General features: G+C 38.9%; 1 long non-coding RNA gene across 10 annotated transcripts in view; it reads left to right on the top strand.

Annotated features, from left to right (window-relative positions):
- The window catches only part of LOC125323939, a 61,848-nt gene extending 42,103 nt beyond the window's left edge, over window positions 1–19,745 (top strand). For 3 of the 10 annotated variants that reach the window (XR_007202716.1, XR_007202715.1, XR_007202710.1), the window contains 7 exons: window positions 5,035–5,259; window positions 9,302–9,388; window positions 12,164–12,219; window positions 12,801–12,939; window positions 14,373–14,858; window positions 15,552–16,132; window positions 16,894–19,745. This is a non-coding gene — a long non-coding RNA (uncharacterized LOC125323939). Of the gene's footprint in view, window positions 1–5,034; window positions 5,260–6,730; window positions 6,877–9,301; window positions 9,389–12,163; window positions 12,220–12,800; window positions 12,940–14,372; window positions 14,859–15,551; window positions 16,133–16,893 lie in introns of all 10 variants that reach the window. The other 7 variants (XR_007202714.1, XR_007202711.1, XR_007202713.1 and 4 more) reach the window with 7 other exon arrangements.
- Window positions 19,746–22,242: the final 2,497 nt, after the last annotated feature.

Below are 22,242 nucleotides of genomic sequence, written 5' to 3'. Positions count from 1 at the left end.
CAGAGTTTTTCTGACTTTATCTTAAGGCAAATGGAAACAGAATGTGGTTTTCTGCTGCCTAAGTGGAAAATTATATACTTTAAACAGGGCAGTTTAAGAGAACAGGTAGGCTAATGCTGACAAGTAATTTTTATATCACACCTAGTAATATGCTTCACACTTTTACACTTAAAATGAAACATATGACCCCAGAACAGTGGAACCACTTGTCCATGTGGGATATAATAACTTTAGAGGTGACAATGGAACAATGGAATCCAGGCTAAAGTTGAGAAAATGATTATTTCAAATAAGACTTTAAAGTTACCTTTTAAAATATCTTTGGTTTAAATGACCAGGATCAGGCAGTCCATCTCATTTTATCTGGTGTAGTAGGGACAGCATAAATTTACATTTGAAGTTCTTACAGAAAATGGTTCCTGTTTCTTTTTTTCCTTTACTGTTGAGTGTGTTGCTGTCCAGTGCAGGAACACCCCTGATTTAGGAAAGTGGTTGGGTTATTTTGAATTATGGGACACAGATGAGAAATTACAGGTAGGCTCTTTGGGTTTATGAGGGTGAGAAGCAGTTCTGTGTGATATGACCCCCTGCCACTATCCCCCAAAACATTTTGCATAAAGTCTGCAGTGCAACTCTTGTTCTGCTTTCTCAGGAAAGCTTTCCTCAAGTGGCTTTCCCATGAAGAAGGTTTTAACAGCTATCATGGTTATTATGTAATTATATCTAATTATGTAATAGAGTAGAAAATCTAGAAAGAATCAGAATAGAAATTCTATCTAATTCTATCTGTTCTAGACAGGAAAATAATAGAAATGCTTAAGAGTATTTCATCTGACCAAGGATGTTAAAGGCAACAAGAGAAGCTTCTATAGGCATGTCTGTTATAAAATAAAGACTAGGGGAAATGTGGGCCCTGTCCATAAGGAACAGGAGACCTGATTATACAGGACATGGAGAGGTTCTCTATGATTTTTTTACCTCAGTATTCACTGGCAAGTGCCCCAGACACTCTGCCCAAATCACAGAAATTAAAGGCAGGGACTGTGAGAGTGAGCTCCCTACTGTAAAGATCAGTTTTGAGACCATCTAAGGAATCTGAAGGTGCACAAGTCCATGGGACCTGGTGAGATTCATCCACGGGTTCTGAGAGAATGGGCAGAAGGAGTGGCTAAGCCACTATTCATCTTACTTGAGATCTGTCCAGTGAAGTTCCCACTGACCAGAAAAGTGGAAACACGATGCTCATTTTTAAAAACGGGAAATGAGGAAGACCTGAGGAATTAAGTCAGTCTCACCTCTGAGACTGGCAAAATCTTAGATCAGATCCTCCTGGAAACTAAGCTAATACATATGTAAAATAAGAAGGTGATTGGTGACAACACAACTTCACCAAGGGCAAATCATAACTTACAAATATGGTAGCCTTACAGTGCTGGTGGATAAGGGAAGAGCAACTGACATAATCCAAAACATTTGACACTGTCACACAACATCCTTGTCTCTAAAGTGGATAGACATGGGTTTGATGGATGGACCATTTGGTGGATAGGGAACTGGCTGGATGGTCACACTCAAACAGTTGTGGTCAACAGCTCAATGCCCAAGCGGAGAGCAGTGATGAGTGGGAGAGCAGTGATAAGTGGCATTCCTCAGGGATCAGTATTGGGACTGTTGCTGTTTACCATCTTAGTTGGTGACATGGACAGCGGGATTGAGTGCATCCTCAGCAAGTTTGATGATGACACCAAGCTGTGTCATTCAGTCAACATGCTGAGGGGAAGGGATGCTGTGAAGAGGAGTCTTCATAATCTTGAGAGGTGGCCTGTGTGAACCTCATGAAATTCAACAAGGCCAAGATCCTGCATGTGACTTGGGGAAATCCCAAGCACAAATACAACCTGAGTAGAGAACACATTGAGAGCAGCCTGATGGAGAAGGACCTGGGGATGCTGGTGGATGAGAAGCTCAACATGACGCAGCCACGTACAATCACAGCCCAGAAAGTCAACACTGTCCTGGGTTGCATCAAAAGCAGTGTGGCCAGCAGGTGAGGGAGGGGATTCTCCTCCTCTACACTGCTCTTGTGAGACTCCACTCATGTCCTGCATCCAGCTCTAGGGTCCCCAACATAAGAAGGACATGGACCTGTTGGACCAAGTCCAGAGGACACCACCAAGTTAATCAGAGAGTTGGAGCATTTGTCCTGTGAAGAGAGGATAAGGGAGTTGATGTTGTTCAGACTGGAGAAGAGAAGGCTCCAGAAAGAGCTTACAGCACCTTCCAGTGCCTAAATAGGGCTGCAACAGGGCTGGAGAAAGACTTTTACGATGGCATGGATTGATAAGACAAGGAGGAATGGCTTTAAACTGAAAGAGGGTAGGTTTAGATTAGTTATGAGGAAGAAATTATTTACTATGATCATGGTGGGGCACTGGAACAGGTTGCCCAGGGAAGCTGTGGATGCCCCATCCCTGGAAGTGTTCAAGACCAGTTTGGATGGGGCTTTGAACAACCTGGTCTGGTGAAGAATGTCCCTTCCCATGGCAGGTGGGTTGGAAACTAGATGATTTTTAACGTCCCTTCCAACCCAAACCATTCTATGATACTGATACTGTGATTATATTTGGTGTGGTCATGGATTCAAGCCTTCACAGGGCCCATTTGGCCACACATAACAATTGACAGTCCTAAGCCCTTTGTTCAGAAAAGAATTGAAAGTGGCTCTCATTTCTGGAAAGTATTTAATTTTTGCTGCCTTGAAAAGGCAAGAATTTAAATGTTTTCCTGATCTGTGTCCTGAGGGTCTATTCCAGCATCCCCCCGCAAATCAGTGCTGAATATCCTGGTTCATTGTATGTCTATTGAAAAATTGCATCAATCTTTATTGTTCAACAGGAATGAGAGTGCTGTGTAATTAAACCAGAGCAAGGCAAACACTTCGAGAAAGTTTTTGTGAATAAATACATTTATTCAGTTTATTTCTGTTAAGATTAAGTGCAGGTCTCTTGTGTATTCCCTTGGTGTTACCACCTGATTATTTTGCAACTGACACAAACTTGAAAGGCAAATTTCAAAGCCACATGCATACATTTTTAAAAAATTCAGAAATTTAAATACTTACATGCTAATATTTGCATTGCAAGGGATCATCTAATCAAGGAAAATGAATCATTAACCTTTCTAAGGTATTCAGGTTGAGCTTCAAAATATTTGTAATCAATTTTAGACTTCAAAAGATTCAAAATAATATCATTACAATACAAATGTTTCTGAGGCAAACACAATTTCTTGATAAATATTTAGCTAGCAGGTTAAGGAAGTTCTTCTCAACACATATATCAAATAATAATAACAATAAAACATACATACACAATCTTCCCAATGTGTTGCCACAATAAAGATGTAAAAAAGAGAAATAGGAAAGTGTCTTAGCACATATAATTTGCTTACTATTTTAAGTCTGATTTTCCACCCCTGCTGACATCTATTCTTGATTTTTGTGATTCTAAGTTTAAATTTCTTCAGGCCATACAATATCCATCATGTCCTTTGGGAACCTATTCTTCAACCTATTGGACCAGAAAAGAAACTTTTTTTTTCCGGATTTGCTGACTGAATTTTCCTCTGCTCAGTACTATACTGTGACAGTGGATTATATTTCCTTTTACAGTCTTAAATAATTTATTTTATCCTTGTTATTTACAGTCTTTGCCTGGCATGACCTCCTTTTATCCTCCTATTCAGTTCTTTTAATTTTTTTTTTGTGAGTCCATCTGTCTCCTAATCATTTGTTGTTGCATTTCTCTGAGTCCTTTTCAATTTACTGGCATCTTTCATGCTCTAAAAGGCTTGTGACTTTACACAGTGTTTTTAGGGCAGGCAAACCTTTCGTCAATTTAGTGCAGCCTCTTTGGTACAATGCTCTTGGCTTTCAAATACACAGCATCTACCTTTGCTTTCAGGATACCTTCAAATTCCAGTGCACAGGCAGCTGTGAAATAGGGAAAGGAGTGAACTGACAAGAGGGTCTTTGCCCTCTGGACACTCCCTGGTCAGCATTGGGGTGAACACCCTGAACAAAGTGCACCAGCTCCAATCTTTGGAATGGCTTCACTTTACATTCCCTTTTTCTCCACTTGCTCACCAGCATGACCTTCCTATTATCCCCTCCCCAAAGAAGAAAAACACTGGTTATTTTTCTCCCTCTAGCACAGTTTTTTTCTGACTATATAATTTTTTATTTAATTAGTAATTATGGTGGGGCTGCCCTGGTAATTCTTTGGTTGTCAATTCTGCCAAGCTTGCACCTCCCAGCTGTTGCATATAATGTCCTCCAGTTTTACATGCACTACCCCTTAGACCTTTCCCAGGTCAGGGTGGGCCATCAGCACATATTTTACTTTCCTTTTGCTACCTGTGGAATGCCACAGTTCCTCATTTTGTTGTCTTGTTAGGGGCACATGCTTCAGAATTAGCTATCTGCATGCCTCCCTTATCACATTTTATTAAGGATATTACAATATTTTCTGTAAATTAAGATGACAAAACTGGGCATTATGGTAGACCTAATAATCTATTACCTACAGCATTGTCTACCTCCTTTACTATCATTCTCTCTGGGGTGATTCAGCCCCGTTGCTGGTGTGGTCCATCTAAAATGTTTTGGGGTTTTTTTTGTTGTTGTTTGTTTGTTTGTTTTTTGATTTTTGGGTTTTTGTGGGGTTTTTTTTGTTGTTTTGTTTTTTGTTTTTGGTTTTTTTTTTTCTTTTCTTTTCTTTCCCCCCCATATAAATTAGGTGATTTTAGGGTTAAAGATAGAAATGATGGTGAGACACTGGAGTTCTAGTCCAGCTCCAACTGTTATTCTGCATTACCATGGGCAAAACACTATTCCTCATTTCTACAATTAAATATTAAAGTTATATAGTCCCCAAAGACTCTGAGATCTCTAAGGAGGGTGTGTGACAGATATTCAGAATAGTTACAGTTGGAAATTCCTTTGAGACTTCTGTCACTCTTGCATTTTAATTGTAGCCAGCATAAGATGCATGCTGATTCATACAACATTCATGGACTTGCTTATGGTGGCAGCATGCAAGAGGACCCAGGCCATTAACAGAAGTACCAGGATGTCTGGATGGGTCAAAGAAAAGGGTGGAGGATGCGACAGTAGCTGGGACTAAGCTGTTCATTGCTGGAAATCCTGAATGCTCACAAGATAGAACATTCATCTTCTGTGCCACACAAGACAAATATATGGTAAGCTGGTATTTTATATTTTAGTTTCTATCCTGGTATCTTTTGATGAAAATATTGAAGGTCAGCTGTGGCTCAATGGATAATACTTCAGTTTCCTCGTGCTGCAGTGAGAAACCTTCCTCCATAGCCAGTTACTGTAACAAATATCACTTTTGTGAGCTACTGTAAGTCTCATTTCAAAAAGAAAATTCACTAATTTAAGTTCTCATTCCTTGGTTTTCAGTTTATCTCAGAGCTCCCATGAATGAAAATTTTTAAAGGACTAAAATTAGTAAACATGATCATTTCTTATCCAAAACAGTGCTTTAACTATGACCCATGTTGGGGAATATATATGTTAGTGTAGTAGAAGTATTATACTTAAATAAAAAAGAAAAATCTCTGTATTTTCTTCCTTTGGATATGCTCTCTCACATCCCATGCCCCCACTCTCAGTGTATATGCAGAAACATACATTTTTCCTGCTGCTGGTTCTGGAAGGGACTTTTAAAGATAGGTTTTCTTTCTTTTCCCATGGGACAGTGCATTTAGAAAAGGAAAAGGTGTTACAAAAGAAGTCTTTGTAAGTGGGTAGTAGATAACCTGAATGGCTTACCCTGTAAGACATTGTATTTATACTCTTTGGAAAATGGAAATACTGTGAACGTATTTTGCTCTTCTTAGACCAAGAAAGACACCACTAGCTAATAAAGAGGGGAAAATAAGATACCTATAGGCTGATAATTCACTGTGGTCTAGAGTGGTTTATATCATATTAGAATACTGAAGTCCAGAAAGGAAGGACAATCTTTCTTGCTTCCTCCGATTAAAAGGAATTCTCTTCTCTTAATGCCCTTTGAAACTTAATTGGTAAATCCGTTCTCCTTCAACCTACTTTCACCAGTGGTTAGTATGTATGTCACATCCCTAGCATTTGCTCTCTGTGCTGAAGTAGAGAAATATTCAGAAAATGAAAAATTACTGAAGACAAGAAAGATTCTGAAATGTGAAAGAATCTGCAAGCTTATCCCATTTACCTGGATCTCCCAAGAGTGCAACATTTGAATGGATTTGGGAAGATTTTCTGGAGGCATTCCAGCATGACTGGATTTTGCTTAGACAGAGACAAGGCACTGAAGTATTTCTGTGCTGATCAAAACCAAAAAATAATGTAAGCAGGAGGTAATACAAGTCTTTTTTTTTTGTTTGTCAACCTCAAAGCAGCTTGAAGTTTGGCCTGAATTTTGAATAAATGTTCAGGGTTGGTATTTTATTAATTCAGAACAGTTAATCTAGTTTTAACAGCACATTCCACATTTCCATATAAAAGAGAAGAATTCTGAGGCATGCCCTCCCTACATTTATTCTGTTTTTTGGCTGCCAGAAGGGCTGGAATAATTAACAGCTCCTTATTCTCTTCTTATTTCTTCTCTTTTTCTGTCCAGATTTAAAGATTTGTGCATCCTATCTTTTGGTTTGTTTTTCTTTCCAGGCAGTGTACTGGATACAGAGTAAAACCGTAGGCTAAGTCTGGGAAGGTGTTTTGTTTACTGGAAACATGTGAGCATCTAACTGTAAGACATTCAGGAAGACTGCTGGGTTAAGGTCCCGCACTAGGTGCTGGGAGTACCCATTATTGTGAGTACACCGTAGTTATTGGCTTCATTTTGTCTGGAAGATTATTGCTGCTACTCCCAGTAAATAGACCAAAACAATCTCTGCACTGAAAGGGTGAGCCTTTGTGAGCCAGGAGCAGGACCCTGTGAGCTGACCACAGAACTGGGACTGTTCATTGCTCAGCCACATGTGGGACCCTCCTCTCCTTCTCACTTTGACAACAAGGCCACTAACACCTGCTTTGAGGTGACACAATGCGGGCAGTGTAACTGCACATCTTCTGGGAAGGTTCTTCACTAAGAGAGACAAAGTGCAGGCTTGTGCACAAGGATACCCAGCAGCAGGAAGCTGCTGTGAGAGCAGGCAAGGAGCCAGGGATTGCCCCTAGAAGAGAGCACATGTTGGGGCAGAGAAAACAAGGCTTTGCCTCTGCCTAGGGATGTCCCTCACTGTACAAGCATCAGGAGGGCTACTCTGACATTCATGCTGTTTTAATCCTGTGCTCTGCATTAATAACCTGACTCTATCTAGGCACCTTCCCAGGAGCCTTTTACAAGTATGACCAGGAAAAGCCTATGCATGTGTGCCAGAGAGGTATCCTGCCAACGTGGGAGCAGTTGCTGCATAACTGAGATGACAAAACCTGCTTTCAGCTGCCAAACAGCTTGGGCTGCCTGAGTCTCTGCGGGGGCTGGAGTCCCAGCAAGCAGGCTTGGGGATACTCCGTGACTGCTGTAATTCAGGCACCCAGCAGACATTTCCGGTGAAAGAATCCGATTTAACATGGGCATTACCTGCTAGAGCTGCACTGGGAAATGTCAGGGAAGATGAGTTTTTACTAATGTGCTTAGTACACTTGGTAAAGGGCAAGGCAAGCTAAGGCTAGGCAGACTAATAGCTGTGATGGTGTATTGTGTATCCATGTTTACTTTTGCTAGTCTGGGAAAGATATATACTTATTTATGCCAAGATAACTAATGGCTGGGCTCTCATTTCCTTTGCTGTTGGTCTCAAGAAGATTGGACCTAGTCTTGTTCCTACTGCTGCCTGCAGATTTAGCTGTGAAAAAAGCAGATTACACAAGTCTGGATTTCAACAGTGAGCAGAGCTCCCATATGAAGCACAAATATTTCAGTGTTTTAATTAGAGCACACTAAGGGAGTGCAGTGAGCAAACCATTTTTATTAGTATCATTAATTTGCTTGTTTTAGGAGGAAAAAATACAAAATGTGTTTTTTAAATGTTTTAATTGCCTTCCGATGTACTGCTGTAGGTACATAGATAGGGTAGAATGAACAGAGACTAGAGCTAAGAGGGAGCTGGAATCCATCTCAAGAGGTCATCTTAACTTATCCTTTAACTCCAAGGCAGAATCAGCTATACCCAAAGCAACCCTGTCAGGCATTTGTCTTATCTGTTCTTCAAGAAATTAAAAGAAAAGATAGAACTGCATCCTATGGGAAACTTCTCCAGTCCTTCACTAACCTTACAGTTAGAAAGTTTCCCTTAGTTACTAATGAATTACCTCCTGTCCTATCCACCAGGTGCCCAGGCAGATTATTCCTTTATTTCTTGCAGGATGATTTCGTATTCCACATTATGTTTTTGTAATTTTTTTATATGATATAATTAATTCCTTTTCCCCTTCATTTTTCTCTCTTAGTTTTTGTTTCTTCTGATTGGGTTGTATTGTTTAGATCTCTGGCCTTCTGAATCTCATTACTCTTCTCAGACCAAACGTTCCCTACTCTTCCTGAAATACGAAGCCTGAAATAAGAACCAGTATCCCAGATGAGATCTTATGTATAGAAGGATTATTTTCAGCATCATAGATCATTTTCTTGTTCATACACTTAATGGTGACATCAGAGTTTGGGAACTTTTAATTTCTATAATATGCCACAATTGATTAAAATTCAGTTTGTGACCCACTGTGCTCCCAAGACTATCTCTTGGCCAGTTGTTCTCTGTCCTGTCTGAAGTATTCCTGCCTAACTTGCAGGACTATCTTGCACTTGAGTTTATTGAATGATACCTTTTTAATTCCAGACTGATTTTTGTTTTTGCAAAGACCACTTTGTATTCTGTTAGTGTTTTCTAGAGTGCTGCAGCCCCCTCAGCTTTATGTCATCTGCACATTTAGCAAGTGCACTCTATTCCATCACTGGGTCTATGAAAGGAGCTAGAGACAGCAGGATAATACCAGACTCTCTGAAACCATACTTGAGACTGTTCTAGCATGACAGAGGACTACTTATTGATTTTGCTAAGACATATCTGTAATAATGCATGAACACTGCTTAACAGTATGTGGTGAGCCTACCTCTCAAAGAAAATCTGAAATATTACTCACTTCTCAAAATGAACCTGAAATGAACATTGTTGAAAAGTCAATGATAAGCCTTGGACTAAACTAATTCAAGCTACTGATCTTTTCTCCCCAAAGTGGAAGCGAACCTTACCAGTTCTGGACAACTTTGTGGATCTCAGACAGGAATGAAATGGAAATTTGCAAATAGTTCCAAAATAAAACGTAAGTTAAAGAACAGTGATTTAATTCCCTTCATACAATAGTATAATATGGGCCGCATTTCTTTAGCTAGCCCATGAAAATGAAAGGAGACACTGATGAAAGCCCATTCTAGATCAAGCCAAGCTACAGAATATTGAGGTAAGGAGAAAGTAGCATATGCTGCAGCTGAAGAATGGGATGAGCCCAGGCTCCTTGGTCACCCTCTCACCTAAACGCAGATGAGGATTCAGTTCACTTTGTCCTTTCTCCTAATTTCAACCCCATCTGCTCCTGCTTCTCCATCCACAGAAGGGTGAAGAAGAGAGATTTCTCCTTGGGCATATTTTGGTGTTTAAGTGAACTCACAGTCTGAAGTTTGTACTTGCCCAGTTTTTTTGTGAGACTACCCTGCTCCATCTCTCACCATCACAGCAAAATAGAATTGAAAGAGGAAGAGCAAGTACAGCACACTGTATTTTTAAGTTCCTCCTGAAAACAAATATAACTATGTAAGGAAGATCATTCTGTTGCCATTACACTACTTTAAATTATGGATCAAGTTTGACATTGGGGAATTAAAGCGGAGAATATAAATTGTCCCTTCTTTAGTAGCAAAAAATATGTCAAGCTACCTTTCGAGATGTCCTTTTTATATGTACAGATAGCAAAGCTCCAAGTGATGATTCTCAAGACTCTGGAGAAGGTATAAAGGGCATGTTTCCAGCCAATGCTGATGAAAATAAAGCACCCCCCTGAGCCTTTCAAACTTTCTTTGCAGGGACTGACAGCCATCAGCTTCTTAAAAGCAATCAAAGGAAGCAACTATGTAGCAGAATACAACTGTCCCATCTGCTAGTTCCTACTGTTTTGTTGAAATATAGAAGGGAACAGACTTAGAGGATGACTTAAAGGAGTTAGACAAGTTTGAGTATCAGGATTGCAGCTGAAATGTGAATTTTTAATGCTTGTTTCAGAAGTGTGGTTTTTTTCCTCTTCCATAATTTAAGTAACAATTCTACAGTTGCCACAACTGCCAGATTGTTTATAATTCATTACCTAAGCTCTTATCTGATTAATTTTATTCTTATTGTTAATCCTTCATTCTCTTCCTCCTTCCCTGATTTTCAGACAGAGCTAACTGTTCTCATAGGAGATTAGCAAACTGGTCCATAAAAACTGAAAGTGACCCTGAATGCTAATCCATTTGAAACTGCGAGCAGTTTCAGGGTGTTTAAAGGTTTAGAGATATTTACATGGTGGGAGCTCAGCTATGCAGAGGACATTTTTACCAGCACAGCACTGGTAGTCTTAGTGGATGGGATCCAGCTGGGGAATAATCTTAGAAAAAAGTCAGATAAATCTAAGCTCTTAAGATATTTAGGATGTGTCCAACAAGCCTTCTGCTGCAATAATTGCGGCCATCCTGAGAATGGCACTTGACAGAATCAAAACCCTTCCCAAAACCTAATATTCTTAAAGAAGAAAAAGCAGGCTAAAGGACAAAACATCAGGTAGATTTCCCTGAGGGAGAAATTTTGGAGGCTCCTAGGAGTTTGCAAGAGACTTCACTGTTTCTTGCTCTGCTTTACTTGGAAGGAGCTCAAACACTAGGCAGAGTGAAATCTGACCTGAGGTTCCTTTTGCTTGATAGTGCAAAATCTGATAGTGAATGAGGCCTTTACTTGGGATCAATCTGAGTAGCTTCATAAGAGCCCACAGCTGCTAATCTCTCCCTCACACAGTCTGCATGGTCTCTCCTAGGAAAAAAACCATTTCACACAGGGACTGCGTAACATCTCACATCTGCAGCAGTGCACAGAAGGGCAGCTGTGTCTCTGCAGAGGGGAAGGAAGGCTTCACTTATAGGCATAGCACACAGAATGAACAGACCTCACTTCTTTACGGTACCATTAGTTGCATATCCCCCAGTAAGTAATGCTAATTTATACAGAGCTGCCTAATGAAATCAGTGTCCGTGCAATGATCTTATGCTTTACAACTGCTGCTAAAGGCTATTTGACCATACTTTCCAAAGGTCAGTGCACAAAATCACAGCTGAAAGAATAAAGGACTGGAGTAATTTGCTCTGTCCAATAAGAACTGTGGTGACCTTCCTTTTAAGATGGTCTTAACCTGGTTATTAGTGATATGCTTGAAATTTTCTATAAGCACAGGTGCTTTTCTATGATGCAGGTGAAGAATTCCAGCTTCATTGCACTTCCAACTGCAATTGTGGTTCCTGTTTTTCAACTGACTTAGGTTAAAAGAAAAGTCTCCTTCTTTACAGAAAATAAACATTCATCATCAATGACAATAAAATCAGTCATTGTTTCTCCTGGTAAGGCTGCTATTGGAGGAAGCTGTGATGCTGAGCAGCCAACCCTCAGCAAGACCCCGAGTGCCTGGGCTGGGAGCTACACCCAGACCCAAGCAGGAGTTATGAATTGCTGCATGTAGACTAAGTTTTGATTATGACCCATGGGAAAATACATGTTTTTTCCAACGGATCACAGATGAAGTTCAGAAGAGATTGTTTGGTAGCCTCTCCAACCCTTGTGCCTAGAGCATGTGACAGTTGAGATTTATAATTACTAACTAAATGCATTGCAACATTGTACTGGGATTAAAGCCAAATGCTTTGCTGGAATTTTTCCTGCATGTGGCTAAAAGCTCAGTGCAGCCTCTGCTTTTTTTGTTCTATTGTCTCCACATGAGCTTAGACACTACAAATATCTTGCTGATTTATAAAGCTTGGAGTCTGAGTTGCTATAACCAATTTTTTTGCCTGTCTTACAGAATGGAATCACAATGTAACTGTGTCCATAGGAAAGCTACTGATTGTTTTTTATGAGGTAAGTCAGTGGTTTGGAATTTGTGAGCTACAGGTGTGGTCTATTACTTTTTGTTTGACAAACCTCTGTAGGTAATGGAAACCATGAGTCATTTTATGTTGAACAGTACAGTACTGTCTAAATCAGCCAGTGAAGTACTTGTATGTCCTTATAGCATATAACAGGAAGCCAGGCAGACAGCTTCTTCTGCACACTCATTTCTAGGTGGGTAATACTAAGGGAGACAAACCCAAACTTGTAGCTAGTAGTTATAATCTATGCAGACACCTAAAGATGAAGCAGATCTCAGTGGCTTTGATGAACCTTTGAATTTTAATGATTCATTTGTGTCTTTAGATGTCAAACAACCCTTAGAAATCTGAATTAATTTTTATAAAACTCCTCATCCATGAAATAGGAATATTCTTCTTTCTCCATAATTTTTTCCTACATACTTAACCATTTCAAGGAGTTTGTTTTGAACTTGTGCAACTTCAAGTACAGATTTCAAGCTTCTGGATACTAATATTAGCCAAACAAATAATGATGATGATGATAATAATTTATCACGAAGTCTGTTAGAATTCTGTTCTGTTCTTCAGCAGAAAGTCCTCACAGAAACTAAGCAGACAACAGTCTGTGGAAAATCTTCCCTTCTAAGCCACGTGGTGCTGGCCTCCTCTGATAAGAAGTGAGATTCCTGGCAATGTACAGTATGGGGAAGTCTTCCAATGTGATTATGTAAGTTTAGGGATGAACAGAGGGTGGCAATATTTAGATCCTAAAAGAGAGAGAAAAACCACACTCTTGGAAAATAGTGTCTTTAAAAAGACTGAGTCATAATTTTAAAAGTCTACTTATTTGGTTTACCCACAGAATTTTCACAACAGTTGCAAGACGTTTACTCACAGTAGGTTGAGACCGTCCCATCTGAGGGCATGTTTCTTAATATTGGCACCTGTTCAGCCGTTATACTATCTGTATATATTGCATGGATAGGGATTAACACAGTCTAGATCTCAAAATCAGCCTCATTCAAAAGGGGTGGGAGGATTTACCTTTGAAGTAAAACACAGTATTATGAAGCTTAGGAGTCTTTATATAAAGAATGAGAAGTCGTTTTCCCAAGACAAAGAGACTGTATTATTAATGTGTCTAAATGGAGTATAGATATGTACAAAATATCCTGGTTTAAATTCACTTCCAAAACATCTTAATCTGATTGATGATCTCCAACTTATTATATTCAAATCCATCTGAGATGTGAGCTGAGCGTCTTAAAAATGAAATGCTGGTCAAAAATACTGAAACTAATACCTCTGGGTAGTTTCCATCTTCAAATCTATTTTCATTCAAACATAAGTTTCCTGGAAGTTGCTCTAGACTGCCAATAACTCTTTCTTTTTGATTTTGAATTTTTTTTTAATTGAGTAAAATAATTTTCAGCTTGACTAAAAATGCAAGAGACCATATCTATCTCTTTGGTGTTTTTTTTCTCTGCTTTTTTTCATTTTCCACTACATGGATAGATTAGCTCCAGACTACAAGAAAATATGTATATTCTTTGCAAGACTAAGTTAAAGGCAGGATAAGAAGAAGGTGACAATGGTTCCAAATGGACTACTAAAGCAAGGTACAGCTGATGTAAATATCAGATATATGCAAGGAAAACAATTGGAAAAATTGAAAGCAGAAGTAGTAAGGGAAAGCAAAGAAGAAAAGATAGAAACTGGATAAGGAAAGTTGTGGATAATTAGTGGAAATATAATTGGAAATATGCCCTAATTCATATACCCAATTGTTCCATGTTAAAATTGTGTAGGAAAGCCTAACCAGTATTTTGTAGAATATTGTTTGCTTTGACTTCACAATCTTTATGTGTTTGCATCAGTAATGTATAATACATAATGTGCCAATCCTATAAAAAGTGAAAAGAGGACTTTGAATATAGAATTGCAATAATTATGTGTGAAAAACCTAGAAAGCATGCATTTAAAAAGTTTATTTTTATGAAACCAAAATACATCTAAGAAATTTTTCAACAGTCCATGTACCTTTTTCCTAGTTTGTGCAGTAGGCTCTTACTTTCTTCTTCTTGTTTGACACAACTTTATTTGTACTGCCTCACATTTCAAAGGAATGGGTCTGAAATACCCTTTCTTTTCATAATTTAGATGCAACAAGTGGAAAAAAGAAAAGATTTGTTGAGACTGTAATCATCCAGTCAGCAACTGCAAACAGGGGTGCCCTTGCTGCATCATGCCTGGGATTCCTCTCCCAGAAAGGATGGTGAAATGCTGGACATGTGCTCCAACTCCTGAGATACATGGAGTTGCAGGCCACCCAGGCAGTTCTTCAAAGGACAGCCTTTATGGTCTTAGAGTATTCAACACTTCACACACATTTAGTCTTGAATAAGGCCTGGTAAGGATTTTCAGAGATTAGTGGTATTTTCTATAGCAGGCATTTGAAATTTTCCCTTTCCTCTACTCTTCCTCACATTGCTTATACCAGCTCAAAGGGTAGGAAAAAAAGTTGCAGAAGAGAAAATCTTGTCTTTTTAATCAAGGATGAGAACAGCAGGATCTAATGCTGATGTCTAGGAGAAAGAAAGGGACAAATCTGAGAAGAAGTTATTAGATCAAGTTCTCACAATGCATGTAGGTTTAAGGTTCAGGGTCCAGTCGGGACGGTCGGACGTAGACGGAGACGGATGGAGACGAGAGATCTCTATAGGCAGGTCTTGAGACACAGTCGGTTTATTGTAAAGGGCGTGGGTATTGGGGCACTGCTCAGAGCTGGTAGACTCAGCTCTGAGCAGGCCCAAGAGAGCAAGAGAGTGAACGGGTGAGAGAGAGAGAGTGTAAGAGCAAGAGTAAGAGCAAGAGTAGAAGTGGAAGTAAGAGCAGGAGTAAGGAAAGGAATGGAAGTGTCTGAAGTCCTGGTTACAATACAATAAATCATCTTCTGTACTGAATATTCTAATTGTCACTAACCAATCTAATACAAGATACAAATCCTATAGCATTTACATACAGCCTATAAGAGTTCTTATATTACCATAGAGTGTTACATTTTAACTTCTAAAAACTACTCTTTGGACCCCTTCTGCTGAGCTAGTAGGGTCTGCTCTGACCCTTGGACCTGTTTGCAAGCAGAGGGTATTGTTCCATCAAGAGGGGATTACTTCAGTCGGCCATACCATTGTTTTCTAGTTGTTCAGTAACTAAGACTTGGTATTTCAAAAGTGGCTTTCATTTCGATGTTGCCTGTAGTTTTCATATTCCCAAAATCTTTTGTCAGGCAATCATATTTACAAGGCTTTCCTGTTTCATCTTCCCCAACAAATGCAGAACCCAAGAATATTAGAAAAGGGAAAGGCAGAAATCCCGTGGACTGACTGAAACCCCTGACTGTCATTTTGCAAGCATTAACAGTCCGGCAAGAGGACTGTATTTTGGCAGTATTTGGCTCAAAAGGTAAGATAAAAACTGCTTCCAGATGCTTCTGTTCTTCTACCCACTAATGATTTCTCACTGTCAGCTGTGAATAGATCTATTAATAAGTAGTGTTTTGAATTTATAAATCAGTTTTTGCCTAATCTTTTCTTCCAGGAAAGCTTGCATTGGTTCCAGTTGCCTTCACAATTTGGCATTTGCCCATGAGAAGCCTGTGGAGTTTTCCTCTCCCTTGTACAAGAGACTGTGGTGGGAAGCAGGGATACTTAGTACCTTAAAGGGGGAATTCCTTCAGCATCTGGGAAAAGTATTCCTGTGTTATAGGGAAGATTAGATTAGGATGTTACCATGGTAAAAAAGAGATTTTTAACTTTAGTCTTTAACTTACATACAGGCACACTGTGAGGAGTTTCTTGTACATCCTGATTTGTTGAGTGGCTACTTGCTTCTGGCCAGACACCTACCAGCATTTCAAGGTAACTAGAGACCTTTGTAAATTCAGCCCATAGATCCTAACCATTGAGGTTTTCTTCAGAAAGTTCTTGGTTGCTCCTAGCTCCCACAATGTTTAATTCTATGTGAAAGCACTGGAAATCCTCAAATGAGAGATGTAAGTAAATAATTCTCAGGGAACTCTGAGAGGCTGACATTTTCCATTGTTCCAGAAGACGGCTCCAACTATTTAGCCTTGCTTTTCAGGACTAGAAGAGAGCAGGAGTTAGTTAGGATTTGCTTTGTCTCTGCTCTTTGCATTTGGCAAAAATAATTCCCACTGGGAGAAATTTTAAATGGACAGATTTCCAAACTTCAGATCCTGATGGTCTGGATATTCTGGAAGGATGAAATTTGGGTCGGGGTTTTTTTAGAGAGTTTTTTACGTGGAGCAAGGAATAAAGAAGGGAGAGGTTTGCATCTTTTTCTTACTGGTTTTTGTGACTTTAAAATAATTCATGTATAGGAGAGCAACAAAAGCCCATAAAACCCCTGTAGCAAAAGTGCAATAGACTTTAAATCTGTTATGAAACCAGAGATTGCAGGGTGTACATGGGCTGAAATACTCATACCAGTGCATGACATGGATGATTTGAATTCCAGCTTTCATGAAACTTTTTGTTTCATCTAAACTGTTTCAAAGAAACCCTTTATCCAAAGAAACTTGAACAAACAAAGCCTGTAGTAAAAGCTGGCTAAAATCTTCTTGTATGAGATTCCTCCAATCTTCTTTGCTTCTTTACAGTTTGACAGCAACAGAAGCGGCTCAAAACAGAAGAGTGCGTAATTGTTTTATGCCTTCACTTCCCTGGCCCCTGTGTATGAAGTTTGCACGGAGGAGCTGTGTCAGCACTGGGAGAAACTGATGTGACTGCAGTTCATCTTTACCAAGCTTATTGTAAATTCTGTTAATAGCAATGTTAGTGTTTCAGAAATTCATCGAAAAAACATAAGGGACAACTGCTCTCTACACTTTCTCCCATCCTACCTGGAAGGATCAGATTCTCAGCTGGTGTAAAGTGTTGTAGCATCCCTGATACCAATGAAGTATTGTTTGCTCCATCCAAAGAGCTGATTCACAGGCACTGAGTGAAGAAAGATAGACAAAGCACATCTCATAAAACACTAGAGTATGCAGAAGTTACTGGTTTCAGCAATCTGCCTTATAAAAAATACTAACAGAAAGCAAATATCACAAGCCATTGCTTAAATTTACACTCACACAAACTAGGGAAATCTACCCATTTTCAGAGCCCAAACACTTAAAAAAATACAAACTCACTCTGAAGAGACAGTTGAAGTTATTAAAAATGTTCTGTGTAATGATCTATGCTGATGGCTCCCAGACCTAGCTCTTGAAAAACATATGTAGCAATTATTAAGTCTTTTGTATCAGCAGCTTTAAACACAATGTTGATTAGGGTTGTTCCTGAAATTTAGACTATTTTTTTTACAAGTGCAGTATTTGGAAAGCTTGCCAATAGGAAGTACTTTGATCAGTTGTTATTTTGCTGTCATCATAATAGAGATGACAAAATTGAATAAGAATAAATTAGAATAACGAGTATATTAATAGTGATGAAATTCATTAAGTTTGGCTCTCAAAAAAAGTTCAAGAAATTTACTTGCATTTCTTAAGGATCTATGAAGTGGTATTCTTTGTCACATCAAAAGTCTATGTAGCCCCAAATGTTCCTTCCTACAGGGATCAGCTGCAAATATATAGGATGAATGTAAGAAATGGAAGGAAATAAAGAGGGTGATTCTTCGTTGGTGCCCTCAGCCACCTTCTTTAGAATTGATAAGTGCTAGATGTTATATCACTTCCATCACATTTACCGCCACACCAGCAGATCTTTTCCCAGGAGCCTTCTGAAACAGCCTTGAATATGTTTAAACTCTCGCTCACCTCTATATCGTGCAATAATGAGTTCTGCAATTTATTTGTAAGTTGTGTAAAAGCAGTTTTATTTGTTGCTCTTCCTAATAAAAACATTGGGGCACCTCTAGTTTTAACACTAAAAATAGCTTGTAATTACTTCTTGTCTGCTAGTTGAGACTGTGTAGACCTATTTGGTGACTTTCTTCAGTCTTGCCTTTTCCAAGATGAGGAGCTGCAGGCTATAGGCACATGAAATCTGTTCTGATTTCTAATCACCCTTACCATGGCTTCAAAGCTAAACCAAACTGTTTTCCAAATTGATTGAATTGGATTGTGTTCAAGATGTGAGCATACCATGGATTTAAAAAGCAGTGCAAAAATACTTTTTGTTTTGTTCCCCATTTAATTCCTTACAACTTCAAACATTAGATTTGCCTTTATGAAAATGGCAGAGCATTGTGCGAATGTTTTCAGAGAAGCAGTCAAATATTTTCTGAATGATGATAGATAATTTAGAAACCATCATAATTTATGCCTGCTTACATGGAAATTTTCCTTTGTGTATTACTCTGCATTTCTTCAAAATCTCAATATTTTCTGCCACTCTGTTGGCTAGGCAAATAATTTAATGAAAAATCATACTTAGAAAAACCATAGTCTTTAAAAGTAAAAAATAAAGAGTGAGACTTCTCTGATGCAAAATATTTCAGTCCAAAATTAGGTATTAACTTTTGGATGAGATGATGTTTACCTGTCTCTTCTTTGAATCACCGAAATGTTTCTTTGCAGTTTGAGCATAAGGTCATTCATTGCTCTTTTCTTCCTCTCTAACAACATTCTCCTGGACAAGAACTACAATATCTAGAAAGTTGTATCTGGGGGAAATTTACAGAGGAAGGTCTACAGGTGAACAGTGTTGGGTTTGCTCAAGATAAAATGTATTCAGATAGTAATTTTGTATTTGCTATTATGAGTTGTAGACTTTGGAATACACTTGTGTTTGCTGAAACAAACAAAAAAAAATCATGCTTTATAACAATCAATGTTAAAGAACAGTCTAAATTCTGACTGTTAAATGTTCTTAATGAGTCACTTAACAGCAGCTCCAGACTAGGACTCTAAAGTTTTATTCTGATGCTGAACTTAACAGGTTGTCAGCAACCCACTCAAAAAGTGTAAAGTTAAACAGCTGCAGAATTGGCTTTCAAGAGTTTTTCACCAGTCGTATTCTGCATCAAGAAACAATAAAATTGAGGAATGGGCTGCCCAGTGCTCAGGCAGGAAAAAATAGCAAAATAAATCAGAAACATTTTTTCCTACTACTGACTTACTCAACTGTAATAACATTATTCACTTAATATTCCATTCTGAATAGAGATAGATAGTAGATTAATTTTATACAATTCTATTATTCCACATATTTCAGGAGGTTTACTTACATGAGCAAATATAGGATTAAGGAGTATTTTCATAATTTCATCCTTAAATAAGTCTTTGAGTAAGGCTGAAGAATGAATGTTGTGAAACGTTTTCAAGACAGAAGAGAACGGGTTTTTCCTCATTTCAAGGCACACAGAAAATTTAAATGAAAAGAAACAGATAATGGAAACATACTACTTCCCTCCTGCTTTGGTTAGTTGTTGCCATTGTCACTAATGACGTCTTAATGTTCCTGACAATTTAAATGATAATAAAAGCTACAGCCTTGCAAATTCTTTCATAGTAGATAACTGTTCTCCCTAGGGAGATGTAGATAACATGAGGAGGGAAAAAAACACTTAAGATAAAGAGGTCCATAAAAAAAGTGCCATAATATCTTATTTACTGTAGTAGTTTAATGGTGACACTGACATAGACTTTAACTGTATTTTCATAATGCTAGCTTTGCTGTTCCTAATTGGGTAACCAGCCCACAGTCCGTACCCAAAACACATGTATAGGCTATATGGAGGGGCAGGGAGAAGCAAATAAAAACAAGGGGGAAAGAAATAGGATTGCAGAAGCCTAGGGTGTTATTAATGTGAGTGAGAAGCAAAAAAGTGAGCAAATGCATGAGCACTTTCATTTTTGTAAAAGTGTCTGCTGCTGCATTCAGCGCTGCAGTGGCTTTGATTCGACTCTCACATCTTTAGATGTCTGAGAAATTAGTAATGTGAGCTGTGATGCAGCTGTGTCTCTGTGCCACTCGGGACTCCATCAGTGGCACTTAAATCTTATTTTCCCCTCTTTGGGAGGGCATTGCTCTCTGACAGGCAGAGAAAGGGTGGGATGCAGACTGGGGTTCTGATTGGAGCGTGTCCCTGAAGTCAATGGCCATACAGAACAGGATAGATTCCCTGTTTCCCTACTAAGCAATCTGCTGGGACAAATTGCCCATTTTATTTTATTTAACAAGGTAGAGATGAGGTTTAACTTAGTCCTACTCCATGCCCACAAAAATTTACTTGCACATCAGCTAACTAGCTTTTGCCAAGGTTACCATATGTAATATATGGTATATAAAAAAAAGGTAGTTTTGGAGCAACAGGTGTGTTCTGACTTGAAATCCACCAACTTTCCTCAGTTTTGCTGTATGACATGCAAAAAGGGCTTTGCGTCATACATTCAGTCTGTCAGAAAACCACAAAACATTCTCGGGTTTTTTTCAGTGTTCCTTCTGCTGGGTAATGAATGGATGGCATTTGAAGTGACAGTCTAAAATGCTGTTGAACATACTAGTAATTGGTTATTGGCTTATGTTTCCAAATGCATGTATTTTTTTAACTCCCACTTCAAAGGAAATAATCCAGTACCAAACCTGAGACAGATCCTCGCTTGCAAAGGATGTTGATTGGCCAGATCTGCAGAACTGAAACAGAGCAAGAACATACACACAGGCAGAGTTCTTTTTCCTTGCTTGCCTTGCCAACATACATGGTAGATGAAAATACAGATGGACTGGGCATCCCCAATTCCTGCCATTGCAGCTTCTCCCCCCACCTTGTGATATTTGCTACTGTGAGACTGGACTCCAGATCCCTCCCTTTGTGGCTGGAGCAGCCTAATGAAATGGTGTTTCTCTAATCTATGACCTGGCTATAATCCCATCCCTGTCTTCAGCTTGGGTTGAGAATCTGGATACTAAAACATCCAAAAGCTTTCTCTCACTGGTTCATAGTTTCAAAAGTAGCTTTCTCTTTGCTGCTTCCCCAGAGATGAACAAGACTATTTTTCAGCCATCTCTGAGATAGTGAAGGCCAGCTATAATATAACTTTCTTTTTTTCCACTTGAACAATGCAAAGCTGACAGGACATAATGTTACAGTTCAGTCATGCAATTTTAAGAGGTTTCAATTCCTGCTACATACAATGTGAATGAATTTATATCCTATATCCAGACTGTCTCAAACCCTTACCTTTGAATTTGGCCTCAGTGTTGACCACTTAATCCAGGTCAAACAATTTCCCCATTTTTATTTCCTCAGAAATTGGAAATATGTCTAGTTGTCAGCATATGATGTTCAGGTTTGTGTGCAGTGGCTATGTGCTGGACAGATCTGGGTGCTGTAGCAACATGGGAGCTTTGACACCATACCAGTCCCCATAAACAAGATGTCTTGTCTGCCTCATACTGAAAGTATTCAAACTCCTTCACCAGCAGCACATGAACCATGGTGATATTTTACCAGACTTGCATCCAGACCTAAATGCACACTTCAGTTTGTTGGTTTTTAAATCACTTATTTCTTCCCTACTTAGATTTCACAGTTCTTTTACTGCAAATCTGCAAACAAAATAGCTTGTAGTATCTTTAAAAACTAAGTGGAAAATCTGTTAGGGTATTCAGATTCATATGTGTATGAATATAGAACAGATAAAATGACTAAAACACTTCATTCCAAGAAAACACAATTTTTCACCTCCAAATCCCAGCTGGCATGAAATGTAGTATGTGGGAATGCAGATGATTCTATTCCTAACCCTGGGTTAAGTGGTATGCAGAAATGTGGGCAATAAAAATGATTATGCAATATCAGACCCATGGAAAACATGTATGGATGAACACAACACATGTTGATACAAAAATGGGCAAAGCAGTTGACACCAAAGAGCTGCAACTTAAATCCAGCGTTTGCTAGGACACTGTGAGGACCAGCAATTCCCTGAGGACAAGAGGTGTGGTGGTCCCCTGGAGAGGTAGGGCAGGACCTCACCATCCACACCCTATTCCAT

This window comes from Corvus hawaiiensis, chromosome 3 (genome assembly GCF_020740725.1).
Source record: "Corvus hawaiiensis isolate bCorHaw1 chromosome 3, bCorHaw1.pri.cur, whole genome shotgun sequence".
In the NCBI taxonomy this organism is placed as follows: domain Eukaryota; kingdom Metazoa; phylum Chordata; class Aves; order Passeriformes; family Corvidae; genus Corvus; species Corvus hawaiiensis.
The sequence above is the reverse complement of the archived record's forward strand: the minus strand, read 5'-3'. Positions and strand labels throughout refer to the sequence as shown.